This window comes from Calidris pugnax, unplaced genomic scaffold (assembly GCF_001431845.1).
Source record: "Calidris pugnax isolate Ruff unplaced genomic scaffold, ASM143184v1 scaffold141, whole genome shotgun sequence".
Lineage (NCBI taxonomy): Eukaryota > Metazoa > Chordata > Aves > Charadriiformes > Scolopacidae > Calidris > Calidris pugnax.
Window position 1 is genome coordinate 1,281,125 of NW_015090902.1, and position 27,539 is coordinate 1,308,663.

Consider the following 27,539-nt stretch of genomic DNA (forward strand, 5'->3'; position numbering starts at 1 on the left):
GGCACTTGGCCTTATTGAAACTCATCCTGTTGGTCTCAGCCCATCGATCCAGCCTGTCCAGGTCCCTCTGCAGAGCCTCTCTACCCTCCAGCAGGTCGACACTGCCACCCAGCTTGGTGTCATCTGTGAACTGACTGAGGGTGCACTCCATCCCCTCGTCCAGGTCATTGATAAAGATGTTAAAGAGAACGGGTCCCAGTACTGAGCCCTGTGGGACACCACTCGTGACCAGCCGCCAACTGGATTTAACTCCATTCCCCACCACTCTCTGGGCCCGGCCTCCAGCCAGTTTTTAACCCAATGGAGAATATTCCAATCTAAGCCATGGGCAGCCAGTTTCTCCAGGAGGATACTGTGGGAGACTGTGTCAAAGGCCTTGCTGAAGTCCAGATAAACAACATCCACAGCCTTTCCTTCATCCAGCAAGCGGGTCACTTTGTCATAGAAGGAGATCAGGTTTGTCAGGCAGGACCTGCCCCTCGTGAACCCGTGCTGGCTGGGTCTGATCACTTGGGTGTCCTTCACGCACCACATAATGGCAGTCAGGATGATCTGTTCCATCACCTTCCCAGGCACCGAGGTCAGACTGACAGGCCTGGAGTTCCCCGGATCATCCTTCCCACCCTTCTTGTGGATGGGTGTCACATTTGCTAGACACCAGTTGGCTGGGACCTCCCCAGTTTGCCAGGACTGCTGGTAAATCATTTGGCTAAAACAGAAGCTCCCTTTCTGTCAAGGTGGAGTAGCATAAGCCTTCAGACACAAGTGAGAACATACTCCCTGAAGGCTTGATAAGGCTCCATTGGGACCCCAGCACACACATACGGACTGAGAACACCTACAGGCAACCTTGGTATGTGTTTGTGCCATGGAAGAAGAGTGGTGTGCTGAGCTGGGAGCCAGCAGTGCAGGGAGACAGAGTGGAAAATTTAGTCCAGGAAAAGAAACCTTCAGTGTCTGGCCTTGAAAAAATAAAAAGGAAAGTAAAAGAAGAAGAAATGGCATACAGTCAAGACTGTATTATCTGGAAAATTCTTCAAAACACAGTTTTTTCCTCTCCTCTGTATAGTCCTTCATGTAAGTGTTTCCTGGCCAAGATGAGGGTGAAAGGAAGAACGCTAGAATCCAGACAATTTAGCTGATATTGTTTCTTTCCTCTGCGTGTTGGCAGACAACCTTGCTTCTCTCAAATCCCATAGACTGATAAGAAAAATTAATTTCACCAATTTATTCTCTGAAAGTCTGAGTCCCGGTGGGAATACTGTATGAAAATGTTTGGCAAATAAATCTACTGTTTGGCAGATATTCAAAATTAAACTGGAAGATGTTTGAACCATTTTTTCCGGCATAGCAAATTTTTGCAGGAAAAAAGATAACAAAATCACTTATTTTTAGTTTAATTTCCTTGTTTTCCAGAGGTAGAACTATTTTTAAATACTATGTAATATCAACATTATCAACTATAGATTTATAAAAAACAAATTAGGGTAAAACAATAAGTCTTCTCCCTTTTGAGGAGAAGTGTGACTTGTAAATCAAGGAGCTGTATTTCCAATATACATCACTTTTAAAAACATTCTGCTAAGATTGTAAGATGCGGTCACTTTACTATAACAGTTTATAACTTCAAAAAGATTCTGAATTAAATATATTTGCATTTGGTTTCAACATAAAATAGTTCTTTTTGAAATAAAAAATAATTTCATTACAGGTTAGCTAATGAAGGAAGGATGTTTCAGGATTAGAAATTTAAACCTTGCTTCAGGAATACCTCAAGAACTTGTCCGTCCTTGGTTTTGTCTTCTTTCAAGAGAATTAGCCTCAAATGACTACCAGGCAGTGATAAGACTGCAAATTGCAATTGCAAATTTATGTCAAAATTCCGCAAATAATTACCAATTTGAAGTGGGAGGTGTTTTCCTCACCCGAATATGGATGGAGCAGCACCGTGCCGTGCATCTCTCCAGAGCGGTGGCACCTACCGCTCCGTGCCCGGCGTCACCATGAGGTTACACGTGCTACAAGTGACAAGCCCCCGAGGAGCCCAGTAAAATTCAGTGTCAGACATTCTCCACCTCCGTACATAATCTAGTCCAGTGCTTATCTTCTCTTGTAGTTAGAAAGCTTTTCTTGATAATTTAACCTAAATGGCCTCTGCTGCATTTAGAGCCCGTTACTTCTTGTCCTAGAGCCAAGGGACATGGAGAAGAATTTATTCTTTTCCTATTTGCAACAACCTTTTAAATATTTGAGGACTGTTATCATGTCTCCCCTCAGTCTTCTCTTCTCTAGACTAAACAAACACTGTTCTTTCAGTCTTTTGCTCGTGGGTCATATTTTGTAGACCCCTGATCATTTTGGTTTTCTCCCCTGGATTCTCTCCAATGGATCCACATCTCTCCTGAAGCGCGGTGCCCGAAGCTGGACACAGAACTCAGCTCAGGCCCTACCCCTGCTCTGCACACACCAAATAATTCATGTCTCTTACGTACAGCATTCCTGTTAACACATCCCAGGATGCCTGCTGCTTTTATCGGAGTATGACCTCGGTGACATCTATTGTTTTGGATCCCCTAAAACACTCAGTTGCTCTTTTGGCAGAAATATCTCATTGTCAATCATCTTGTGTTCCTGCAGGTGATTATTTCATCCCTGCTCTTCACTTGTCCTTACTGAACTTCCTCATACCTATTTCTGACCATTCCTTACACCTCCCAAGGCCATTTTAATTCCATTCTATTGCGGTTTAACCCTGGTAGGCAGCTAAGCACCACACCACTGCTGCTCCTCCTCTACCTCAGTGGGATGGGGGGCGAGAATCAGAAGGGTGAAAGTGAGAAAACTCACGGATTGAGACGAAGACAGTTTAGGAACTAAAAAATGGACAGAGGGGATTGAGACGGAGACAGTTTAGGAACTAAAAAATGGACAGAGTCAAGCTACAGTTCTACTACCTTAGGTCACGATTAATCAGATTTTCTAGCCTGGGTAGCTTAGCAAAATCCTAGACAAAAAATGCAGTATATGGTTGGGATAGTTGTACATTTCATGGCAGCGATTCCAACCTGTGCTGGTGTGGTGGCCTCCTTAGCTGTATGACAGAGAGCTGAAGTGAGCATGTACGGATCCTCTGTGCAGCAGATGGAAGTGAGCCATATTGAATCCACCGCTTTGTTTACCTGGCACTACTGGAGGGACCCTCCATCTAACTCAGTTTTTAAATGCACGCAAGTTCACATCTCTCAAAAATGCCAAGGAAGAAATGTAAAATCACAAAGTCTTTTCCCTTAACTCAGCCGACACTTGAACAAATGCAGTTGAGCCAACAAACAAACAAGAAAATCTCAGCTTTCAAGTAATTTGCTGTAGACAACCAGCCATGACTTTAAAAGGTATGTAATATATACATGGACATGTTTTTCCTCACAGCTGACAAAGATCTGTTCTAGCTGGATATATCCTCACAAGACCTTCAGCAAAAAAAAAGATACTGACATTCTTAGTGGTTTAGTTCAAGCTGGGAGTGAACTTTTGAAAGTAAACTCTTGGTCCTTCCTATTGAGTGTACTTTTGGTTCCCACTGTGGAGCAGCCATCAAGGGCACAGACTGTTCTCCTTCTGGGTGCAACGCAGTCGGGAAGACGTGCTCAGTTCAGGGAGGAGGCTGAAACAAGCCCAGAGGCCTGAAGCACGTGTGGTGCACAAGGTGCTCTGGGCACAAGCTCACCCACCCTTTCCATTCATCTGCACCACTGGCCTGTAGACACGGGCACAAGTGAGCACGGAGTCGCCGCTGGCAGATGGAATGGGGTAGTGATACAGGTATGGGATGCTTCTTTTAAACTGAATTACCTGCACAAAAATAATGACCTCAACTAAATTTAGCCTATTTTTTAAATAACTATTGCAGCTTGCCCTTATTATTATTTCATAGTTCATTCTTACATGGCAACGGGAAGGAGTTAATGTTAATGCACTAATGCATTAGTTGCATTGACATCTATCCCCTCATCTTGCAATCACCCATATTTTATATACAGTATCTTCTCGGCGTACTGAACTCCCTCAGCCCACGTATGGCCAATTGTTTGTTGGGTTTTGTTAATCAGGCGAGTACCTATTGCATGAGACCATACATGATCTGTGAATAGGTCATTAATTTCAGTGGAGTAGTTTAAGGAATGCAGTATTAATGAAGTAAATAGCAATGATTAATCATATGGGAGTAAACACATCAGCATTTACACAGCCTGAAAGAATACATTTCCAGGTAAGGGTATGTCACCAATGAGAGGCCACACTGAAACAGAAATTCCATCAGCTAATAACGTGCTGCAGTTCACAGAAAACAACTTGATATTCCCCATGGTTAAATACTATGCTTAATGAAGACGCAAGGCATGGAAGCCTAGTATTTATGTAAAATGCATTAAAAATTATAAGTGCATTTCAACTACCTTAGACTTCAGACATATTGAATCATTTCGGACAGCTCAATTTTGGTTTTTTAATCAACACAGGATATTGTGCAGCGAGCTTCAACAATGATATTTGTTTTGCTGGCTTAGGGACATAGGGAATCCTTCCATTCGCCTTTAACAGTAAATGATAAATCCAGTGCTGTCAACAGATTTGCTATACCTGGCAAAGTGCAGATGAATAATGCTTTGATAAATAAAAGAGTCTTCTAATCCAGTAATAACAAAGTGAGTGATCTTGTTGAAAGGAAAAGCCTGGCAAATGTGAAGGGTTACACAGATGCTCCCAAAAGGCTCGTTCCCCAAACAGTTGTATTAACCCACAATAAAAGTAATCTTAGCATTAAAAATAATTGCTAGTTTTATCTTTAAAATATGAATATGTGAGTCCTTTTGCTCTACCTCAACAGACTGAAATGATTTAAGTGAAGGCAGAGTACATTCTTCTCTCTACTCTTTAGTTTTAGCTGAATGCCATTGCAACGCCCAGCAGTAACTCAGTGTGTGCCAAACATGAATATTTTTAAGCGTCATTTGAGTTTTAAAGGCTACAGTAAGTGATGGGAACACAATCGTCTTGGGAATCTACAAATAACTTTAAAAAAGCTCATAAATCTGGCTTTCATGGTTTGGTTTTCAACAGCTTTATAAAATATGTCAAAGCTTGAACACAGTGAGTTCATTTTCCTTTAAATTTCTTAGGATTGACTTTTCTCGATCTTTTTTTGATATACTGCAGAGAGTCAAATAAAATGGACCTGGCTTTGAAAAAACAGGCATCAGCAAATTACTTTTTAAAAAGATTGCTTTGTTCTTTTTTTTTTTTTTGTATTGAAAGAGGAAAAACATAGCCTCTAAGTAGGGCAGTCTGAAGTATTCCCTCATCAACAAAAACATAAAATGCTTCTGTTCAGCACCCAATGTATTACAACATAACAGACTACATGTTAATGAAAAAAATGATCTCTTCTCCTTAAATTGTTTAAAAAAGATGCATGGGAATGACGGAGCACAGCAGAAGCCCAGAGAGTTGCATTCAGAAGTGATGTGCAAACCTCTGTACTTGCAGAAAAACACATGCACGACAACGATAATTAGCAGGGAGCGCTGGGTTTTTAAAATGTGAACTAAAGATTCAGTTGAAAGCACGTCACTGTTCAAGAGAGAAAAGTCTTTAAAACTGTCTGAGAACTACTGAAAGAAACCCACTCACAGAGATCACCTGGCATCACGCAACTGGGGGGAACGCCGCCGACTGCGAACCCAGCCCAGGTTCAGGGCTGCTTTCAGCAACTCCTGGTACAACTGCTATCACCATCACTTCTGGTCCATGATTTCCCTGATTAGCACTCCTTGGCAGCAAGACTTCTTTATGTGTAATAACATCTCTTCTTCACTTAATCTATGTCACGAATTGGAAGAAAAGATCCCGTAGGAAGTATGGAAAGCAAAGACATTTAATCCTCCAGCACTGAGTGGCAAGTGCAGCTGCCAGCACACGCAGGGGAAAAAAATAAAAGGCTTTAAATACTTGACCAGGTGCTTTTTGTCAATCATATTTTAAAATGTTTTCATTTACTGAAGAAAAGTTTCTTTGAGAGCATTGCTTCCTTCATAGGTGCTAAACAAAGAACACAACATTTTCGATTTGATGATTCTTTTCATGAACTCTTGTCGTTTTTACCATAACAATAATATAAGATCCCAGAAGAAAGAACTATACTGTGACAGCAAACTGGGATGCTCCTCTGTATAGCTGAGGGAGAATGATTTATGTTGTTATTGTTATGAATACAGAGTCATTTTAAAGCTATGAAAGCTGGTAGGATAAAGGCACAGTACCTGACACCAAATTTATTCTCTGTTCTTCTTCCTTCTGTTCTTTTTTTCTTTTTTTTTAAAAAAAAACAACCCACAAAACAGAACAGGGAATTTTTCAAGGTAATGGAAAGCCTTTGAAAAGGGTTTATTTTAACAAAGTGAAAAAATAATTCACAAACCACAGTGATAAGTTGTGCGTGGTACTAAATGACACCATTCTAAAAATAACTGATTCCAATATCTGTTTTGTGGAGTTGACGCTTATCAGGCTGTGAGCTGACAGACCAAACACATTTGCAGAATGTTACCTCGCTGCTTTCTGCTCAAGAGGCTACAGGAGGCAAAATAGACACTGTTTCAGTAACCTTATCGGATGGTGGAGGAAAAGAAAAGTCTAGCGTTGGATTTCAGTTGTTGCTGCAATTTAAGATGAAGCCATTTTAGACCATAAGACTCATTTAGAATATAATCTTACTCCCGATTAGGATTTCAAATGCATTTGGGGTTTCACCATGTGATAACTTTTTGACTTTTCTTCGTTTCTATCACTTACTTCTAGTTTAATTGTTTTAGTTTTTCAAAGATAACAGAGCAATATTCATTTGACTTACATTTGCAGGAAATATCTTAATGAAAATAAAATAAAAGCGTGACTCTACAGCTAAAGCTAATAAAGTGCAAATATAAAGTGGCAGGAAGATTCACTGAAAAGTGAATCACTGATTCACAGAAAAGTCCCGTTCTGTTTATTTCAAATGTAATGGTGATCTTTTCAAAAACTTCTTTTAAAAAGAAATATTGTTATAAATTCCATATGGAATGCGGTTTTGTTTTAAATTTGGGCTCGCCAGCTATGACACGGTTAAATAGAGAGAACCAGCCAGACTTATTATGGTAGTGGACTTTCAGTGACTTCTCGTGCTAGCTGGGCAAAGTTTGTAGGGTCAAACTGCTGACCCTGTCCTCCTTTCTGAGTTCTTTTCCTATATTCTACCACTCTTCATGTCAGAATGCTGCAGGACAGAGAGGCTACTACATTTTAGCCTATCTGGATTTTATCTGAAGTGCTTTAACGAGAGCAGAAAGCCTTTTCAAGAGGTTGTCGCTGCATAAGCAAGCAGTTGCAATTTGAACACCAAAGGATCCTCAGCAAGTACTGTATATTAAAATATGAGCGACTGGGTATTTGAGCTTAAATGCAGGACAAATATGCTGAAGCACAGAAACAGTTGAGGTCTTTAAGGAAAATTACTAGTTATTTTCTAGCCAAACAACTGGCTAGAACAACTAGATAAAATACAAATGATGAGTAACTCCTCTCCGAAGCAGTAGCTTTCCAGTAAAAGTCTGTAAACAAGTCAAACACTAGCTTTCCAGTAAAAGTCTGTAAACAAGTCTGTACCACCTCTGGCTCCGTCCCAGTCCAGAATTTCCACTAAACTCAGGGGGAATAAGGTGGGCATATCAGGAATACAGCTTTAGCCCTATAACAGCACAAACTACCACGATGTAACAGAAAGTACTATTTGTATGCATATGTCCTATACTAAAATATATACACTACCCAGAGGCTGGGGGAAAAGGATCTAATCTAGTTAGTCCTCCATAAGAACAAAGGTTTAAAAATGTCCTGGACACTCACTAGTTCGTATGTCTGGTTTTATTTTTAAAATTATATTAACTTTAAAATTTAGGAGCTGGCACAACAGTTCTAATGCAACCCATGGAATTTTTTCTTAAGATGCTATTATTGATTAAAGTGCTAATGCACTGATCCTTATGCTGTGGGTCAGTACTGGGAGAGCCACAAAGCCATCATTGCTGAGTCCATTGGTGGAGGAAAGGAGAACTTACTGCACAACACTGGAGTACTCTTGGGGTTAAACAGAGGAAGAGTAATGATGGGATTTGGAGGGAATTCAGTAAAATCCTGCTCATTCAAAGAAAGCCAGTGTCATACAGACCTTTGAAGGAGGGGAAAAGCGAAGCCTTCTACAGAGAAGATACACACACAAACTCCCAAGTGCCTTTTAAAGATCTCACAGCTAACTACACGGCATCGTCATGCTCTGCTCTGCTGTATAACAGAGCTATTATTACAAACAAACATGGCAATTAAAAAATAAATAAAGCCATACTTAAAACAGTAGTTTTATCAATTATCATCGTAACAGAGCTATTATTACAAACAAACATGACAATTAAAAAATAAATAAAGCCATACTAAACTTAAAACAGTAGTTTTATCAATTATCATCTTATCACAGATGATTATTTCTACAGCTTGCAGTAAAGCTGAAATCAGCTATGAGATGACTAGAAGAAGGAAAAAAATCAGAATATTTTGATTAAGCAAGCCTTGCATTATTTCATAAATGCAATACATCAGGTTTCTTTTGCTCATTAAATGCTGAATATATTCACTCAGCCACAGTCTGACTGTGCCAACATGATCTACTCCCAAAGCATGCACATCAGTGTGACAGCTAAAAAGCAACAGAGAGCTTTGCGCGTTATCTGAAACTAAATCTGTATGTAATTTCCTTCCCTTTGTTAATTGAAGATTAAAACTAAATCAAGGGGAAGCCTTCTATGAGACTACTTCCAACAACAGATGACTCAACTAGCACCTGAGAATTTGTTGTGCTTGTGTGTACTGAGGTTCTGAACTTCCTGTTTCAATAAAATACCAAACAAGTTGTGTTTCCTTTGCAAATAAGCTATTACATCAAGCCCTGTTCCTATAATTTCAGTTTTTGTCTGCATTCCAACATTTTCTTTGGCAAATGTAGAAACATTCTAATTAAAGAGAAGAGAAAAACAACCATCATTCATCATGGTAAGAATGAATGCTCAAGAGAACATCCTTACTGGTTACTTTGTTCATTCAGTTTAATTTGGCTTTTGAAGTGCACTTAATTATGGTATGCAGCTCTCTGAGATGAAACACAGGTAACAGGGTTTCCACTAATAGCGCCTCATGAAAGCTATTAAAGGTAATAATCAATTCCCCTAATGCCGTACAAACATAATACCATCTGTGTGAAGTGATTCAAAAACATTTTTAGAACACCAGAACACTTGAAATACATTACTCTGTAGAGCAAAATTCCCCCATTATTAGAAGTTGCTAGATCCTTTAACATATCTTTTGAAAATCTTTTTTTCTCTAACAAAAATGATCCCGTCCTTTCCCCAGCATGATCTATGAGGTCAGAGTAATAAGAATCCTTTATAATGCCCTCTTTCCTTAATTTTCACAGTTTTTGTTCATGTTTATATTCTAGATGAAAGACACAACCTATATATTACAACCTACGTGGTTTCTTTCCTAAACTTATTTATCTGCGGAATCGGAAGAGCTGATTCACCAAGGCAGAAGTTCAAACTTCATATGACATCATAAGAGGGGTTATAATTAATCAGAAAAATGCCATTTTGGATAAGTAAAGTAACTATTGCTAAAAGGTGTCCACGTGCACATTTTATCTTTCTGGAGAGCACTGCTTCTTTGGCGTATAAACCAAAGGTAATTTGTCAGGTAAATGCAGTTAAAACCCCAGTCGGCTGCTCAGGGATTGTGTTTTAGACAAATCTGGAACGCAGGAGGAGAACCATGCACTGGAAATGGTTGAAACCAGTAGAGGATGCTGAAGACTTTTGACAATAGAAATAGCCACTACCATGTCTGCAACATCCTCCAAAGACAACATGAAAATAGAACTAGCCCAGTTAATCCTAAAAAAATACTAAATTTGAGAAATGATCTCATCAACCTCCAGAAAAAACAGGAAAACCCAAGAAAACACATTGTCTGATTGTATGTCAGATGAACGAACTATCTCCTTCATGCATCTCCTACCTAAGTAAGCAGCAACCAGCCCAATCCACACAGCACGGATCCCACTACTGCTTCAAGAAGGCACATATTTTGTTTTACAAGCATGTGCTGAGCTGCACCAAAAACTCATCAGGATGGGACAAACAGAGCTTTCAATTATTTATGCCATTCCTATTATCTAGTTTTTCTTCTAACCCACAATCAACTCAATTACATAATTTCACATGACAAAGTTTTGTACAAAACTTCTTAATCAACGTCCTTGTTGTTTACCTCCTTCATGTTAGACTAAACCCAGAATTTCAGTAATGCTACTCATTAAAACCTGGAGAGTTCAACCTCAATTTGTGTCGAATTTGCAGCTCTTTTGGGCATTTAAAACTTACCTTGATTCAGGCAAGAATTTTAAGCCGATTCTTAAATGCTTATTTCTTACCGTTCTAGGAAATTAGTATTAAACAGAATTTTTACACTTTTCCCCTGTATTGTCCAAAACTTATTAGTTAACTGTCACTGTTAAAACAGCCAACAAAATTCCACCCTGTTCAGACTATCCATAAAACTCCCCTTTCTTGGGCAAAGTTACTCCCGTTAAATTTCTCTCTCTACAATAGCTTTATAAATAGTCATGCCATGCGGCAAAGACCATTGAAGGTCAGCAGGATCAGGGTGCCTGGAATCAGCTCCATAGGTAGAAGTCCCTCATGTCAACTCTTGTCAGAGTCTTCCACTTGAAATGAAGTGAATAAAGCCTCTGGGCCACAAATAAATCTGGTAAAACAGAATATGGGTAACGTGTGACCTTTCAGCCAGATCAGGGAAAAAAAAGGATGGATATTCTTCCGTAGATCAAAAGGTCCCTGGGGCAGACACTATCTTTTGGGTTGGATTTGTACAATCCAGTAAGATGCAAAGTTAGGCTTTATGTTCAGTAGAAAATAATGAAGAAATACTGTCTTTATAATAGTAATATACTGACTAGCAAAGTAAGGCCCGTTTTTGATTGCAGCCTCTGGGACCAACTTTAGGCAAATATTAAATAACATTGGTTTTAAAAATTATGAATTTAGACAATCTTTTAAATAGTTCTGATAAATAACTTCAATACGCAAGACATAAATCATTGTAAGAAAAACAAGACAATGGAACTTCTTGTCTTTGAAAAAGCATCCAAGGTCTACAACAGAATCTCATCAACACATAATAAATCACAAAACAGTAAGAACAAGAACAGAATTATGTCTATATATACATATATATACTCACAAGCACAATAAATCAAAACCAATGCAAAATAAATCAGCTGAAGTTGGAATTTGGTTCTGCAACTATCTGATGAATAAATTTTAAAATTGATTGGTTTTTTCGTTTGGTTGGAGCAAAGGTATGTGAGCTGAGAATCAAAGGAGCCTGTTACAACTTTTGTATCAATGAAACTAAGACTAGCAGGACAGAATCTGGCAGAAGTTCAAGGAGTATTTTCTTCATATTAGCTGTGAGATACTTCAGCCTTGATTTTGGGGGACAGAATGCAGCAGTCAAGACCGTACCTTAGACACACTTATGGAAGAGTCTGAGAAGCTGTATCAGCTAAAATATACTTCTTAATGCTCTCAAGAAATGAATAAGAATCTGAGAATCACATTCAGAAAAATATCTTATCGGGTCTGTAGTCCATGATCCTACACTGTAGAGACCTTTTCATAGATTTTACTGTCATATGTTTTTGCAAGAACCTAAGTAGAGTTGCGGTGTATCCTTTTGCTTATGACTAAATGAAGGAACAGAGCAAGGAATGTGTTAAAAATAAGGCAACTTTAATTAAATGACTAAGATTCACTTTTGCTGAAACCATTGCATGACATTGTGTTTTGAGGGAGTCAGATTTGTAAGTGATTTTATTGCCTGGATATAGTGTACTATAATGATGATAAACAAAAGTCAACAAGCGCATCTCAACAGCTGTCTCCACTTAAACTCCTAGACTAGACATTTTCCTTTTCCAACATAAAGATAGCTGTAAACAGACCCCACAGAGTTCCACCATATTGTAGCTTCTTCAGCTATTCCATTAGAACTACTGGTAAATACATGTTAGTCTTGGTATTAAAATAACCATGATATATGTCTGTGTCATACTATAATGATAAGAGCACATAATTCAACACATTTTCCCTCTTACAAAACAATGTTACTTGATACACTTATTTTACTGCACTACATAGAAGTAGTTCTTTACAATTTCACCATTTAAATAAATGGAATTTATTTGGGACTGACAGCATTTTAAGGGTTACAGATAAACACCGCATATAAGCTTGATTTACTGTTATGCAATAAAACATACATATACAATTTCCTTCTACCATAACAAGTGGGGGGATCAAGTGAGACAAAGCAGGATTTCTGAAGCTTTAGCTCTATAGCCCCTGTGGGGCTCCAATGGCTTAACCAACAAAAAAAATCATTCATCTGCAGGAGCCAGGAGGTTTTCTACCACATACCGGTCTCATGGAACACTTATTCTTCCACCTTGTTCATATAAGGAAGATGGAGCACCAGAACACTCATTCTTCTGTGACTACCATCCAACCATGCAATTTAACTTTCATTCATGTTGAACGTTGCATATGTGCAGAGAAACCTTTTTTGCTGAAGGATAAAAGTATTTAGGTGGCAGTGACTGAAAACAACCACGATTTTCTAGGCATTAGGATAAGATACATTACTTACCCTAGGGAAAAAAAATAAATAAATATATATAAAAGCTAAAAGCTGATTATTATTAGCATCAAGCCCTGTTGCAAAGTGTACGTGACCATCTGCCAGCAAGCTTGTAATGAATCATACAGGCAAACACAATCACAGCGTAGCGCCACCAGAAAAGAAAAGAGGACAAAGGCACAGAAACTTAACCACCAGGCTTTTGCTACTGTGGAAAAGAAGACCAAAATAAAACTTTGATTGTGTTTTTCTATGATAACACAGCTTCCCCAAATGCTGATTTTCTAGAAGTGAGAGGTTACAGTTCAGACAATAATGTAAAAGTAGAATGTGTTACAATTGCAGCAAGCCAGAAATCTACCAAAGCTATATCAACAGAAAACTCTAGACCACTATTTCTTCCTAGCAATGAATATTGGCTGCAAAGATGCCTGAGCCTGGCTCTGTTCTTCTTAATATCTATACATTCATTTCAGCTTCCTTACTCCAGGTTTCGCTTTCTGATGCCTTGTTATCACAGTATTTCCCATGTAAGTTTATGGAAACACATCCTAATGTTTCTTCTCGTTTAGGGATCGTCTCCTCTCAAGAAACTTGGAACAGAACCCAAAAGCAAACAAACAAAAACTGCAGTTTTGGTTTATGAAATGTATTCAATGTTTACATGCAGAGAAAATTCTGGGCTGGAATCAGCCATCCTGTCAACACTTAGCGCCTTCGTTTAGCAAAAAAAAAATTTACATTCACTCATTTTTCATCTCCATGTTAGTCCAAACCAGTCGAATGCAGAGAGGAGACCGGTGGCATAAATTAAAATTACAAGCAAAGTAACCGATTAACAGTTTTTGTGACCAAAGCGTAGTGAGATCTGTGAGTCCATCAGGCTGTAAGCAAAGACTACAAAGCTGTAAAAAGGAACTACAGACACTGATTTTTATCCAGGAGAATTAGCCATGTAGCTAAAGCAGAGCTCTTTGTAGCAGCTAGTTGGGGTGCCACAAGCTATTTGTAAATCATGACAGGGCACCAGCGTGTGCTCAGGTGCATAAATCAAGTACATCACCCAGAAAAGCCATCCAGGTAGGTGGGCATCCTTCCCAGAATGGGCTCCTGAGCAACAATAAAGTCCAACAGGTTTCTGAAACTCTTTTGTCTGAATATGCTACATATGCCTGAATATGCTACGTATGTCTTAAAAAAAAAAATATCTTTTGGATAAAATTGGCCTTTTGACTCAGAATGCCTTTGTAAACTAACATTTAAAGGACACGGTCCACAAAAAACTACACCATGTCTTCCTCCTTCCACTTTGAGCCAATTTCCCTGGTATGGAAGCAGGATGTACTTCAAGTTCTCATGTCTTCACTGGTAATAAAGGATAAAATTAGTGCCAGGCTCAACAATCTGTCTTTATTAAATAAAAATAGTCATTTGCATTCTCATCCTGAATATGTAAAAGTTCCTTTCTTTCTTGTCTGTAGCAATGTATCAAATGAATGTAGGGAATATTTGGAGTTTCACAGATGTAACACAGGCAAACTGTAGAACATCAGCCAGAGAGGCAGCGTGTGACCTGCAGAAAGAGATGGGCTGGTAGCACCTTCTTTGATCTAATATTCAAAGTGAGACAATGTCAGGTTTCTGCCATCTCTAGTAACACAGTTGATACTGAAAACATGGTAAAGGAAGGGAAATATTCTCAGGATTCCTCCTGCTGGGCTGGGAGTTGAAGTGCTCAGAAAAAACTCCACGTGCACCAGCCTGCACGTTATAAAATCTCTACATTAAGTGCAACCTGTGTGCAACTGCGGATGGCACTGTGCTCCTGGAGGCAGGACACCCAACCCCAATTTAATTGGAAGTTTTCAACAGTATCAAAGGGACTGAGAAGATTTGCTTCTCATTAGGTATAAGAAACGCATACATCCTAATAAAGAGAAGCTGAACAGTATTAGATGTATAAATAGATATAACAAAAAAAAAAAGTCTCAAAAGCAAGGTCAAATCTGTAGAATGTTATCAGTTTTAGCTTTCGTGTTTTGGAGGTGTGAAAGAAAGGTGTTACAATGAGACTTTCAGTGGAATTTACACGTCAAGGACTGCTAACTGAACTACCTAGAAATTGGGATTCTGGCTTGCAAAATCATGCTAAAACCAAAATTATGTGTTCTATTTATTTGCTGCCTTCTATTGTCCTTTTGCAGAGTAACATTTTCATGCTTCTGTAAACATGAGGAAAATAATTATTTCCCCTAAATTTAAACTATCATTTTTTTCTAATCTATTTAGTTCAGAATCCAGGATGTAACATACCAAAACAGCTGAGGAACGTAAGCACTGGCAAGGCTGTTATGCCCTTCCACAAGGTAACATTTGGTTTTTACCCCAAAACTGTTGAGAAAATTTATAACAGCTGCATTTCAGCTTTCAAATATAACCTGAAGTACCCACGCACGTAACATATTAAAGGGCTTTTGTGCTTTTCCGTGGTTACAGATCAGAGACACGTTGTTACCTAAAGATGCAAAGGGCACCTACTAGGATTTTTGGAAGACTCAAAGCCTATGTTGAGTGTTACCTTTGAAAATCTGACTGTCGTTCACTTACGAACATAAAAAAAGTTTTAAAATTTTACCCACAAAATATTAGATAGACTAGACAGCACAGAATACTATTCCAGCTCAGAGATGTTGTTAAAAGTGGACTGTTAACAGCTGAGGCCAGAGCAGAATATAAACATTAAAAACAGAATAATGATTTAGGAATCATTTATTCCTCTGGTTTTGTTCTCTTGCCTGTATCTTTTCTTTTTGCTGGGATTGGCAGATGTCCCACATAACAGGGGGTGTCCTGTATTACACAGTCAAGTCTTGTGTCTCATATGAAAAGCATATGGGACAAGGTTTTCCGCATATTTTCATAGAAACCAGGCTGTTTTTCAGATGCCTATTAAGCTGTAAAAATGACACAGTGCATACATGGATAAAACCTGCATGTATAGCAGATGCAGTACCAACTGCAGCGTATTTGATATCCATGTGCAGAGCTGTTACGCAGTCCCAAACTGTCCTGAATTTCAACATTTAGCATTTAGGACTTCCAAACCTACTTTTAGTAAAAGAAAATTAACTAGAAAAAGAAACAAAATAAAAAAAGGACAAAATAAGAAAGCTTCTCTGCCTTATTTCTAAACCCGAGTACCTTCATTTCTGTTTGTCTTCTATTCATTTAAATTACTTCATTCCCCCAGCTGTAACATGGGGCAATACTTATTAAACCATCTGACACTTCATTTTTTTGGGAACAGATGCCTCTTTCTGGCATGGAAGAGCCAGCAAAGAGATGGAATTTGATGAATGAGCATTTAATGAATTTATGATAATTGAAAAACCAATGGGAGGGAACCAAGTTTCACTTACTGTAAAGCCTGATTCTCATTTGGACCAGCCATGAAAGCCAATATTTTGACTATTTGTGACACATCTTGAAAAAACTTCCAGTTGTTTAACTAGTGCAGTGAATGTGTGGTGAGAAGTCTGTGTCTTTAAAAAAAATCCTCACGGTGTAAAGTTAATGCAAATGGCAACTGGTTGAGGATTCACACGTTCTGGTTTACTTTTAAAATACACTTGTATTTCAAATAAAGACAGTTCTTGGCCACTGTTCATGTCATTAACAGCTTTAAAACCCTTGGGCCATCCTCTGTGAGCAGACACAGGGTATCTGCAAATTATAATAATGGAGAACAGACCCACATTTTGTTTACTTCAGCAGCTTCTGACCATTGTGCACCCTGGACACGTCAGAAAAAGGTTGACTGATACCAAAAAAGCCTTCTAAATGAGAGGCCCACATTTTGCCCTTAAAACATTGCTTTTTTCTTAGTCCTCCAGGCTATCAGTTTATTGAAATCACTGTAGGTGTTATTTTTCTTTATTGGGTGTACTGCAGTCTAAAATTGTGGGCCGGCAGAGTTAGGTAAGAGGTAGGTGAGGGCAGATTTTCCCCCACCCTATTGCAGAGCCAGCGAGGTAAAATACACAAATACAAAGGAGCCTGCTTCACATAAAATAAATGTTCCAAAACAGAGGTTTTAAAAGTCAGAAAATCATCTGTCTCAAGTTAATAAAAAACAAGAGCAGTCTGATTTTGATGTAAACTTTGTGGCTTGTTATGTTGATGATGTCTCTGAAGTGCATTTTTTACATTATTCATCGTAAACATGTTTAAATAAGTATTGTTTAAAAAAAAAAATATCTGAAAACAAAAGTAGCAATTCAGCTATTGATAGCTGAGAATAATTTGTCTGGTTGTGAATGTCTCAGCCAAGCTGATTCACATGTGGGCAATAAGTGTCTATAAACCACAGTCTCACTCTGATGCTTTTAGTAATAGGACTAACTATATTCTTTTGCACGTCGCTTGTAGAATTAATAATATAAAATGAAGTTGTTCCACTAGTTCAGTGGAATCTAAAACCATAATAATTTCCACTATTAAAACCGCTGCTGCATTATATTGAAATAATTGTGTTTAGCAGTTTGCAGAGATTAATATTAGCTTGTGACTGACAGTTTTAATTTCATGGTTGTGAGAAAACGCAAGAATTATTTCAACTATATTAATTATGTTTTTATCATCTGAAGAGGGATATTTTTTCTATAAGCATGGAGGTCCAACATAAACATTTTTCTTTCTTTCAGAGAAGTGATGAGGTTGAATGAAAGAAATTAAGAGATGAAAAAGCTTATTAGGTCACTTAATTCTTCCTGCTGCCAGTACAGGATTTTCCTTTCCATACTTCAGTGTTTTGCCCATCTATATGAAATTACTCATGCAACAGGGATTCCGCCGCTTCTCATGAGAGGCTTTTCTACATCCTCATAGATCTTAGCCTCAGAAAATACTTCTTTACACTTAGTATGAAATTAAAACAAAATTTAGGCCATGACTCCTGTTTCCCTGCCTGCTGTACTCCTGCCCTGCCTGGAATACTTCCCAGCTGGCTGAAAACTCAGTCCATTGCTAGCCCATCCCTGTGGGGCTCCAGAACACGCAGTGATGTTTACCAGGGGTATACATTGCTAGCCCATCCCTGTGGGCTATAGTGGGGCTCCAGAACACGCAGTGATGTTTACCAGGGGTATAGTGCTCTTAACCTTGCAAAATATGCCCATAGTGTAAAAGAATTATCTTTCCAGGGTCAACAATCTATTTAGAAACAATTTCTTGGTGGACTGTCTTTTAATCAATTCGTAGTCCAAGTGAATCCATTACTGAAAGAGATGAGAGTCAAAACAATGAAGTCCAAAAATTGCAATAAAATGAAAAAACACTGATAATATACTAACAACAGCATTTTAAGGACTTGAAGACAATGAATCACATCTGAAATCTGGAATAACCTTCACTTTTTTCAACAAGTCAAATGAGAACTTTTAGCTAAAGAGAAGAAATCAGGTGGTTTTATCCTTGGTTCTCATCACCTTCTGCAGAAAAGTGGTTTGGAAAAGGCTCCTGGCCTTCCCGTGCAGTTTAGAGCAAGGAGGGTTTTGTAGGAAGAATGAAGCCAACATTTGTACTGTCGAGGGAACGTCACGATGATCATTTCACCTGACTTCAGGCGCTTTCATCTCAGCTCCTTACTCAAGAGCTCCCGTCTGACCAACAGAGACAAATTTCTCTGACTCTACAAGGAAGCCTTGGAGGACCCGATCTTTGTACCTAAATCAATGAAAGCCACCCTGACACCCTGTGCAAGGATACAATCTTCATTAATAGAAGAGGAAAATATTCTATGCTGGCTGAATTAGGAGATATTTGTCCAATTGTCGTGGCACCATCTAGTAAATATTTTAACTTTGATGCATACTTTTTTTTTTTTAAAAATGATACTTGAGTGGGCAAACAGACAAAGGAAGGCAGAAATTAGCAAAATAACATGTTCAAGAAAAAATGCTACTCAGTGGACCTTGCTATTACTAACAACCCACAGGCTACAGCCGAAGCAGTAACAACTGATAATATATCATTTAATACTAAAGGTGAAGCCTTGTCAGTTACTTAAAATAGAATTTGATCACAGGTTTGACTGTGAAGCAGTAACAACTGATACTATATCATTTAATACTAAAAGTGAAGCCTTGTCAGTTATTTAAAATAGAATTTGATCACAGGTTTGACTGAAGATGATGACTTAAAAATCAAGTGAGAACATACAACTACAAGCCAGACCTTCTATACTGAAGTTTAAACAGAAGCCAGTAAGCTAAGAGTGAACTATGTGATAGGATTTGTAAATATAAGTCAGTTTGGCTGTGGCTGGACCGAATGGGCATTCAGGTTCAAACAATACAGACATCACCAATGACAGTCTCCAAATTTCCTACACATGTATTTCTAGTGGGACAAAAGAATGATTTTCAAAGATTTGAATTTTCTTTGCGTAGTGAAATAACTCAAGTAATAATTCAGATTTAGATAAAGTGAAAGATCAGTAAGAGGACTTCCTAATTGGTTTGTGTTGGGATGAAAAGACACTGTTTTAATGGTAGGATACTCAGAGGAGATTTGATCTTCTGTACACATTCCACTGGAGATGGAGGATTATCTCTCCAGCAAATGATTTATTTGGAGAGATACAGAACAGACTGTTACGCAGCCAGTGAGGTACTTATGTTAATATTTACACAGCAGTAAGAGTTTTGCTAGATGGAGGCAAGGAGTCCAAGCTCAAAGGAGCCCTAATCTTAGTATCATTATGCAGGTAATCTTTCTCCTGTCTCATCGTGGGTTCTGATGTCCCACTAACCAGGGGAAAAAATACTTTAGTTCCTTCCTTTGTCTGTACAGCAGTAAGAGCAACTCTAAAAAGAATGCCAGTTCTTGTGGCAGAATCAGCAAAGAGGGCGGGCGCTGCTTTTGAGAGCTGTTACTAAACTATGTTTATTAATATTGAAAAAAGCAAAGACTTATCTTTTATGGAGTGCAAAAACAGTTTGCAGTTGCTCTGTCCTCTTCAAATTACACATCCCTGATACAGTTCAACAAATATGAATATATGAAGATCTGCTGCAAATATTTTTCTTGCACTCTCCATAAAAAGGTTAGCATATGTAGCGTATTTTTTTCTTGAGGGAAACAGATGTCAGGAACTAGGTACCTTACTGTTGCCATAAATGTCCTCTCTCTCTCTGAAAGCTTTGTTTATTCCTCTTACACAGTTTCTCACTTCCCTTTCATTCTCTCTTTGACATCAGTTTATCTTTGAATTCAGATCCTTAACTTGAACGTGCTCTTCGGAAGTATGACATGCTGTTATTATCAAGTAAGTGTGCTATTACCAGATGAGAGAACCTTCCGCTAACCTGAATGACTGCTTACAAGAGGAAGGGTTTAAATCACAGGCACTGAGGTTATTTGTAAGGCTAGATTACTGTCAACTGCTCAGACGTTTTAAAAATACATTCCTTTAAACAAACGGCATATGCATTTTTCTTTAAGTTGTCAGCAAGGCAGGATTTCTCATTTTCCAAAAGCCTTCTGGATTCTTTCACAGTCTCCTGCCTTTTCACATCAACACAATACAACATTCACATTATACAACAAAAGTCAAAACCTTACATAAAGGTTTTAGGTTTAAATTATCCGAATGTACAAATTTGTAACTAAAAAGACATTTTTCAATGAGCATATAAACAGTATGCGAGCATTGAGTAAGAATATCTGTTAATTTTTTCATATATAATTCAACAGTGAAGCGGAAATATGCATGTGCTATGGAAACAATTTTTAAAAGCAGGTTTTAAAGGCCTTATTAAAGCTAGTTGCTACACACTGGCATGCAATTTATTTCATTCCGTTTCAAACCCATGGTAACCTGTTTAAACAAGGTTTTGCCCAGTATAGAGATAGACAGGGCACAGCACTTAAGACTGTCAAAGACATTCAGCAGTCCAACTGTAAGATCCCTAACATTAGCTGTAATTTCCATGTTAATTTTGAATTCATGCTATTTGAGTTTAAGATGTAATTACACTTGATACCAGCTAAAGTTTGCTGTCATCACGTAGCTCTGAAAAGAACGAGCAGAGACGTCAGGCACTATAGCCAAACAATATAAAAATGTTAAGGAGGAAGGACGTACAACAACTATTCTTCATAATCCTGGGACTCACTTCCTACTTCTGTATGTGGATGATTCATCCCTCAAAGATTTTAAATAACATTCATTATTAAAAAATGCTCACAGTGAAAGAAACTGCCATCTGTCCTACAATAGGAACTTCATTAATGCGTTGTGAGAAGCTTCTTAGATATCTGCATACATTATTTGCATAGACCACAGTTTTATAAATATTTGTGTATTCTACTTTAGATATCCCTTAAAAATTCTACTTTACATATCCCTTAAAAATAAACATTACTTTATACATCAGTATAAAAGTAATGAAACAGTAAAAGCTAAGAAGCATTTTGCATTTAAGAAGGTTTTGGAATGGGGAAGTGATAATGACAGGAATTAAAAAAAATCATCCATGTTATTGTTGTTGCTCAAGATGTACTACCACAAAGTCCCAATCTAAATTAACACGATCAATTATATTGTAGGTATGGTGGGATCTATAACTATAGGAAACACATACACATATGGAAACACTGGAAGAGATTGCCCGGAGAGTGGCTAGATCACCCATCCCTGGAAACATTGAAGGTCAGGTTGGACGGGGCTCTGAGCAACCTGCTCTAGCTGAAGATGCTCATTGCAGAGAGGTTGGACTAGATGACCTTAAAAGGTCCCTTCCAACCCAAACTATTACATGGTTCTATATAAGTATGTATATATATAAAAGAATGTAATTCATTTTAATGTTAATATAATCTCAGTCAAAAAGCCTTGAGCAGATGTAATATAACAAAAGTGGGCTATCAAAAGAAGTCTGTAAGTGGAAAATACGGTCACGTCAAATGTCAGATTAACTGAGAAAAGCCATCCCAAGACAGTCCAAGAAAGCCAATCCAGTCAGTGCCTGCAAAGTAAGCGAGGAAGCTTATTTTGGTAAGAGAGGTACTGAATTTAGAGCTTCCAAAACTGAAAACCAATTAGAAGCAATAAGTAGAGAGTCTACTTGTGCGAAGCTCTGCCAGTTGTCTAACAGTTCTTAGGGAAATAAAGTTGAATGTCATCTCCTGAGAGGTAGAACTAATGTAATAAGCTTCGTAAGCAAGTCACATTTCAAATGTTACGGAGGACCCAGGCAGAATACGTTACAAAATTCAGTGTGTTGATGATGGGCATCAGCATAGGATTTTCAGAGACATTAGTAAAAGCACAGCATCAAAAAAAGGAGGCAATAAAATGCCAACGAAACAAAGGGATGTAAACATAACTTGCAGATTGTAGATTTAAATGCATTGCAGGACAGTGGCAGTATCAGCTGTGAAGAAGGGGCTAGCAGGCAGGCACTTCCAAGGGAAGGTACAAAGCCTGGTTTTGGCGGCGTTACGCTTCCACTGATGGCATGACATCCAGGAAAAATAACCGTGCACTGAAATGATGGATTGAATGTTACAAGGCAAGATGGGAACAAACAGACTGAGTCACCGAGACAGAGCGGTAGCTGACATTTTTAGCAGATCAGATTATTGACCTCCCGTCCCTTCAGCCAAAGTGAAATATGTGAATTACTGGGTAAATGTCCTCCCTTGAAAGGAAGGGAACCCAAAGGCGACTATCAATTCACAAGATGTTACACCAGATGTTCTGAGTGATTAGAAATAAGCAGCAGCAGAGAAAGTGAGGGGAATTCTGAGATTTTGCTAAAGAAGTCAGGAGTGACCGATGGAGAAGTTCAGCCTGAATAAAAAGGAAAAAAGGCAAATGGTGGGGGAAGGAGGCACGTTTGGTAAGATATTACCACTAATTTTAGGAGTGCTAAAAAACTGAACTATGGGTCTGGATGAAAACAATTTAGTTTTTCCTTATCAGAAAATATAATAATCTGGCACTCCTCTCTTTCAAAGAGAGTATAGGATTTCAAAACAGATTAAGATTTTCAGACTAAAGATCTAGTAGGCTCCAAGATCCTGTTCCCTGTTTTTTAAGTTACAAGTTCATGAGTCTTGTCCTTGTTGACATTTGTTCCTGAGAAATATGCTAAAATACTCCCAGTGAAAGAAAATATTTTGAAGCCAGCAAATGGAACTACCATAAGCTAATATTAAAGTACCAGGAACCAAAGGTGGGGACTGGACATTGAGTGTCAAAATGTGAGGAATGTAAATACCAGGAATATATAAAATACTTCATTATTTGTTCCAAGTTTCAGATAATTTTTCATCTTGGATTGGATTTTGAAGTTCCATATTCTCACACTACAGCATTTTCATTTATATATGTAGATCAAAAATGCCTGTAAGAACGCAGCACCAAAACCTACTTGTTTACATTGTTCTGCCTTTATTTTGAACATATTTCGTTACGCATTTTTCCCTTGCTAAAACAAGAAAACTGCTGAAATGAGAACTTGCTTATCTACTAAATCAACATCTTGAAAGTTTTAGGTGGCAAAGTCTGCGGACAGCAGACTAAAGCCAAGTCAACATTTTCTTACATTACTTTGAAAACTTTTATGCTTCCTTTTCTATCAGAGATCTCACAAGATCTCTGCATTTGCCTGTCAAACAGAAGCCGTGCAGCTGTAAGTAAAATGATAATTGGAAAGATAATGTTAGTGGCATTCAGGCAGCTCTCTCAAAGCAGCTTAGTCATATGCTGTATGGAATAAAAACAGGATCGGCTGAGTAAGGGAATTTACTGTTTCCCAGGAAAGGAAATTGCCTGCAACACATCTGGCAAAACGTTCTAAATGTTTAGTTTTGACAAAATGGACATTTCAGTTCTTATAAGATGAGTTCTGTAGAGTGGGTATCTTCTTTCTAAAAAGGGAAAGATCTAATTTGTACTTTAAATATACGAAGCCACTATTTGCTATTTTATGTCAAATACTATATACACTCAGCTATAGAGCAAGCTGTGTGTACACAAGCAGCTAAGCAGCTATGGTTCAGTTTGCAGATTACATGTACCGCTCCATATCGACAGCAGAAATAAAAGATGCAGAGAACAATGAACATGAAAAAAACCACTGAGAGGAAGCAACTGGTCTGAATTACAACTTTTTCCTCAATTTCATACTGGCATATATAAGATTCCACGCCAAATTATTTACATTCCTTCCTACTTCAACATGTCTAACAATGAGATGTTCCTTCTCAAAACTGACAGGAGACAGATCTTCTCGGTCATTCAGCTTTTCTGGAATAAGCCCTGCCCTGCAAGTAGACTTGTTATTATGCCTCTGAGGCTGAGTAAAAAGGCTGTCTTCAGGCATCTTCCTTCCTCCTCCTCAGTTTTCAAGGACATAAATGTATTTAGCTTGTCTTACTTTTCACACCAGTTTTCTAAATTTAGCTGTTACTACTTTCTTTCCCCCTGAACTCTGCCTGGCTTTGACTCCCTGGGGAGGCAGAGAAGACCACTTCCTCCTCCACAGCTGGGAAAGCTGCTCCCAAAGGGATAGAAAGGGTGAAGGATCGCAATCAAATGCTCCAAAAGATGTCCCAAATACGGCACTACCCTGTAGTGAAGGGTTAAAGGGATGTATATTTATTTTGTTGGCAAGGTGAACACTCACGAACTTTCTTGGGCAGTGGGAAAGAGCACTTCATTAAAGCAATATGAATCTGCTGGACCCAGATGGGGAAACAGCAAAACTCCCTCATTACGTGCGTGTGTTGGGGTTTACGTTCCAGTTATTGCCCCTACAGCCTGGAATTATCCAGGAAAAGCTGGGGAAAACACTACCCTGGTACCACTCCAGGACACCACTCCAAGAGCTGGACGAGTAGCTCACTGATGGTGCCTGCTGTGCTGCTAAGGGTCTGCCATTGGTCATTTGTTGTCACTTCTCAGAATAATACCTGTGCTTTCCGTACCTTTTTCCCTGAAGCGCTGACAGCTGCCATAGCAACTGCCCATTCATTCATTAAAAAAAAAAAACCAACAAAAACCACTCAAAAAACTAAATCCAAAAGAAAAACCCACAAAAACCCAAGGCCAGCCAAAAAACCCCGGCAAAAGGTGAATGAGTTTCTCTTTCCAGTATTCATACAACCACAGTTCTCCCTAGTGGAGCTCCAAGGCACAGCAAGCCTTGTGAGGCAGCCTCCAAATTCGGGTTTTGTTCCTGGCCCCATTTCGGCTCAAGGGCCTCCTGGGGTCACGCATCGGCCTTTTCCAAAGGGAAAACAGGCTCCAGATCAAACTGTTAGAGACACTCCAGTCTCTCCTCAAAAACCCAGCAAAACCGGGCTGCCAGCTGATGTTGGTGATCTGACTCACCAGGGTGGCACACAGATGGCAAGCTCCAGAGCTGTTCAAAACCGGTCAATTTAATCAAGCCGTGTGTGGAAATGCTGTCTAATGAATTCTCAGCATCCACCACATCTTGTCCTTTATATACGTAGAGTCCCTTGAATAGATGTCTAATAATTAAACCCAAAAGACTACACTGGCCAGTCTCATCTTTCCCATTAAAATGTCTAATTAAGGGACTAAAAAACCAGCATGAAAATACGATCAGAAAAATTAAGATTTCAGTTCTTCTTCAGGGCTGGAGCATTCTTATTTTCAGCACTGCTCTGTATTTTTTGGGCTAGTTGGAGAGCGCGGACCAATTTAAGGACAAGTCCAAGTCACAACAAGAAATTCTCATTTAACTAAGAAAATTAATTAAAAATATTCAAAAAAATTAAAATATTGAATTTGAATGTCTGGTTAGATACCTAGAAATGCTTCCCAGGGGCTGATGTATAAATCTAATCCTACCTACACCCTGTCTTCAGTGCATAATAGTAGGTTTCTCAATTACCTTGCAAAAGACTGGTATTCACATGGAATTAACCATTCTTTCAAAGACTTCAATATATTGAAAAGCAGCAATCACTATGGAGAAAGCTTTTGAAATGTCATTAACAATGCAGGTAGCTGTCAGGTTAATTTGCTTTGCTATTGCAACACAATGTTGAAGGGATGGAGAAGGCATCGTTTATATGTACAAATAGGTACATTTTTTACAAAATAATCTTGACCATATCCCGAGTTCCAAATATATTCCTCAGTTTCCTCTGGCTGGAAGGATGAACAATGGCAGATAACACTCCACAGGAAGAAAATCTGACAAATTGGTTCCACAGGTCACAGTCCAAGTATAAATTGAGCCTTTCTGGAAGTCTCCAGAATTGAATTCTAGAGATTTTCCTTTCCAGGGGGAACTATGTATCACGTACAGAAATCCCAGGAGCTTCCAGCAACGTAAGGCATGCGTTTTAGCTGCTACAACTATTTTGGACAACCCCTATATACAACTTCCGTGATTTTAAAAGTAAAAGCCACATTAATACACTATATGAAATAGAGCAAGTTGTGTAAGAAAGTATGTCCTAAGAGATCCCGAGGCACACTGAGATTTTCCTCCTATAAGATAAACTTTGGTTTGTGATTCATGTTAGTTTGACTAGCATGGCATGCCCTTTGTTTATTTTAATTAAGAAAAATCTATAGCTGCCAGATCCGGATCTAGCGAAACTCTCAGGCAGTTTGTCTTCAGGAGTCAGTATCCTATCACGCTGCTTTCAAGAAGACATTTTCTCAAACAGAGAAGTAAACTTTTCCAAAATATCAGTGGACTCAACTCTTTCCCAGGGGTTGGTGAGCTGGTCAGTAATTTTCCGCTATTTCAAGATCACTGATCATTGCAGAGAACCCGGGAGTGGGAAGCAGGGGGAAGCTCCTTTTTACTCTTACATATACATTTCAAAAACTTCCTTTATTAGATTTTTTTTTTTTTTCCCTCGCCTTTTACAGGTATTTCCCACTTCCAAGGGCACGGAATCGAGTTAGGGAAAACTAACTGCTCTTCAGCCATGCCACTTCCTGAGGCATGCCTTTCTGCCACTGCCTCTGGAGAAGTTATTCCCTCTTCCAGCCCCAGCTAACTTTGTGATCTGTAACTCTGGCTAATCTTAGCGCTGCCAGACTTAGCTATTTAATGCAGACCAAAAAAAAAAAAAAAAAAAAAAAAAAAAAAAAAAGAAAATAAAGCCTTACAACTAACTAACTAACTAACTAAATAAAGGCTTGAAAACGCTTCACGCTGAAAAGACATCCCTAAAAATGAGTATTCATCTCAGAGAGATTCAGTAAAGTACAAAGTCTTTGCTGGACCGAAAACTTTTAATTAAAACCCCTCTCTTGGTCTCTTTGCCGGGACATGCCCAAGCCTGCTTTTGTGTGCTCAGGACAGTGTCTTTCTCTGTAATTACACAATGCATTAAATAAATGTTTTAAGAAGAACTAACGAGCCCAAGAACTTTTTTTTTTGGTGGGGTTTTTTTTTTTCTGGACGCGGTTTAAAAATGATTACCGCCACTAATTTACAAGGCTAGTTGGAGGCTATCGGACCCGATTGGCTCTGTCTAGGAAATTCTTAATTGGAGCCGTGCTGCAAGGAATTCGCGGGGGTCCTGCTGCTGCCGGCTCCTCCCTGGGGTTTCCTCGGGCTTTTTGGCGACACATTTTGCAAATGTGTCCCCCCCCCCATCCCATCCCGTCC

The 27,539-nt window shown here is 38.7% G+C and overlaps 1 protein-coding gene across 1 annotated transcript in view; it reads right to left on the bottom strand.

The window, feature by feature from the left end:
• The window catches only part of MCPH1 (microcephalin 1), a 128,463-nt gene that overhangs the window by 6,978 nt on the left and 93,946 nt on the right, over nucleotides 1–27,539 (bottom strand). The gene's annotated exons all lie outside the window — the stretch shown is intronic.